Here is a 3,697-nt window from a genome sequence, read left to right on the forward strand (position 1 = left end):
ATCAATGCTACTCCTTCCAATCCTGCGAAAAGTTCGAACAGACACAAAACTTCAAGAAATAATGAAGTGTTGCATGTCCGTTGATGATTTGTTTAGTGAACGTCCGCGATGCATGACGCCACTCCGCGTTGACTGTGTCGTTGAATGTTCTGTGCCGAGGGTAGTGCCTCTCGCCAGGAGAATGCTACTGTATCCATTGTGTTCATGTGTGGGTGTGAACCTGCAAAAACGATGATCCCACTGTCGCACGTTTTTCCAAATTAACCCGGTTATACATTTCAGGAAAAAAATTACATAATTTTTAAAAGCAAAATAATTGTCACTTCGCGTCTACCAATTGGCATTAGAAACATCGGTTCATAAGTACTTCAAGTGTACTGCGAAACAATGTAGATCCACCAGTTCAGCAGGTCACATAGGTCTTCTTGTGTGTTGAATGTGTATGTGCAAGGAAAGCTACGCCAGTAAGGTAATCATTTCTTCATTCATGTGAAGGCTCTAAGCTGTGTATTACGTATTCGCTGTCTCATTTACTGTTGCTATTTGTTCTTCTACGCAGCTTGCACGGAGCATGATCGTGAGTATGATTTCATTCTACCGCTCGCTGCGACTCGCGCAGCGTCACTCATTCATGTTTTCAATCTGTAACTGTTGCAACTAGAGAACACTAAGATGTTGCCGTGTCGTTACAACATTGTGTTCTACTCGGTCGACTAAACCTTATCAATGTACAGATTCTATGTAATACCTACTGGCAACATCTACGTGCGAGTATTTCGCTGTAGAGTAGTAGTAAATGACTATTTACTGACACAAAAATTTCACAAGCCCACCACGCTTTAATACGCTCAGTATGACGTACGTACTCTATTAAGTATAAGGCATGCCATAGTTAAAAATATTATTATTGTTTCGATAGGTTAAGAACTTGTAATAGTTTAATAAATATGCTCAACATTTAAATTAAATTTCAACTATGCCATTTAATTGGAAATTTGGGTGGACTTATCGGTGACATTTTATCATTACTTATGTACTTTTTTACACATAATAAGATCTTGGCTGGCGGCTGCCATAGATAGAATGTTTATTGGTTTATTCGTGAGAAGAACATTGAAATCATGTTTTGCTTTGGAGTGCTGTTCGACAAGAACGATTCTCATAACTAATCAAAACTACTTACCGACTTTATTTGAGATTAAATCAATAACCAGACTGCTAACAATCCAATAAATCCGATTTAACGTTATAATTTGCTTGCTGCGATAACTTTGTACCACACCTCTCAAATTGAAATTATATTTGTCCTTCGCTTGGCTACTATTATAATATTATTTCATGTCAAGGTTTGACATATCAAATCGACAAGGCCCGAGTTTGCCGACACAAACTTCAGTTTTTTCATAAAACAAATGTTTACTATGAACTTGGGCCCAAGGCTTGAAATTACGTAAAATACTAATGTGATTCGTATAAAAGCAATGATTACACAAGATCATTGTTATCTAGTGGGTAATGTGGTAGTACTTCTAAAAGCCAAAATTTATATTACATAAATCAGTTATTCATACCTATTTAACTACTTATTAAACAGATTATTATCCCCTCATGCATTTACTATAGTTCGGCCATTCAGAGAATGCGTTCCTGACACGTCGCGATTGAACTGACGACGTAACTTTGCAATGGCGTTGCAGTTACGATAAAAATATTTTTGCTGGTTGTTTACCGTTTTAACAATTGAGGAGCATTAAAACAACATTATTATATCAATAATCAATGAATGTTATAATTTTGTGCCAAACTGAGTGTCAAATAACTTGGTAAACAATATTTTTCTAAATCTATACTGCGCTATTACAAGGTTATGTCAGCGGTTTATATTTTGTAGTGCTGTGCTAAAAATAACAGGCAAGTATCGTAATCTGTTCTTATACAGTTATAATATAAAATAATACGTTTTGATTTTCTTTTTAAGAATTGGAAAATAATGGACTATAAGACTTAATTATAACTTTTATGAAATATAAAAATAAAACTATGACCAAACCGCATTTTTATACTTAGATTAAAAATGGTAACCCCAAATGGCGTTATGGGCCGCCATTTTGTGACGCTAAAACAGTCGTCCGTTGTCGTTTCGTGCGCATAGACCACGTTTTTCAAGTGTTTTCGATCTGTTTTTATTTGATTACCCGGCTTTTGTTAGACCGAGATATCAGGATTGATTCTGTTATTGATAATAATATAATTATACATGTAGGCGAAGATGATGATGAAGACACCACCTCCTCAAGCAAATCGGAGTCTGATTAATATTCTGTTCGCACATTCAATTCAATGTACTTGTAACAAAGAATAAATAAAACAATTTTATTATATGAATATTACCTTTTTTTGGTTTCCACTTAAATAACTATATAAAATATAAAACAAATGATTCCGCCAATTTAAAACGAAAATAATCTTAAAATAATGCGGCGGTTCATTTTGAAGGAACGGTAACGAACTCAGTGTTATGTTGTGCCCATCACTAGTCGTGACTAACTGATAGGTGTCAGGAACGCATTCTCTGAACGGCCGAAGTATAACATGTCGAATTTTTTAATATTATTCTACTTCCCTTCATGTTGTCTCACAAAATCCATCCTCAAAGACACTATTAACAATTTTAGTGTATAGTGTAGCGTATTATTCTACTTCATAATTTGAAATGCTTTCTTCGGATCAGAATTGACCCTACTATCACAGATGTCAACCGCTAAGTCACCCAAATGAACGTGTAGATATTAACATATTGCTGCTGTGTAGGGTGGCTCAATGCCTAATACGTCATCGAGTGTACCGTTTCTGCTGACCTCGTCAATGCAATCGATTCGGTCACGCCGGCCGTCGGCCTGCCTGAGCAGCTCGCAGGGCTCCGGACTGCTGCAGCAGCTCAGCAGTGGCATGGTAAGACACCTGCCGAGCGGCAGTAGACACCACTCGCACGCCTCCACGTCGACCAACTGGAGCCTGCAGGGGGCCACCGCCGCCGGGTACAACGCCCTGCACCACACCGCCATGGCTGTGAGGAAGTGCCCCTCGCTCAATATTACCCTCACGCGCTAAGCTGCGCCTCTGTCTGTAGTAGCGGCACGCCGAGTGTCTCTCACCCTGCGATCTGCCGACAAGGGCGATCCCCGTCCGGTCCCTTGATGTTTTGTAGTTTTATCATATTATATCGATGTTGTTTTAACTATTACCATATTACATTTATTTGCAAATACTTTTTAGAGATATGAACTTGTTTGTTTTCGTATGCTGTCTATCAATATTGATTTTTGTTAGATTGTGAAAGCGTAAGAAATTGAAAGAGAATACAGAAACGCGTGGATTTTAGGTTGACATCGACATCTCTAATTTGATGAATGTGTAAATTCACTTTTAAAAATGTCAGCAAAGGTATGAGGTAGGAGACCCTGTGTAAGCTTTAATCAATATAATGTGGACATATCACTTTGTGTGAAGGAAAAGTGTTAAGAGGATGTCCATTTGTAATAAAATGTAAGAGTTTATAAATTGAATTATGTACTTATTAAAGAGTATAATGTTACCAAAACTGATAGTGTACAGCAAAATGTTGTATCGAGGTGCTGTGATATGGTATTGTTATATTTATTAGAAACTACTTTAAAGTAGTAATAACTTTCTGCTG

Source organism: Helicoverpa zea, chromosome 31, assembly GCF_022581195.2.
Source record: "Helicoverpa zea isolate HzStark_Cry1AcR chromosome 31, ilHelZeax1.1, whole genome shotgun sequence".
Lineage (NCBI taxonomy): Eukaryota > Metazoa > Arthropoda > Insecta > Lepidoptera > Noctuidae > Helicoverpa > Helicoverpa zea.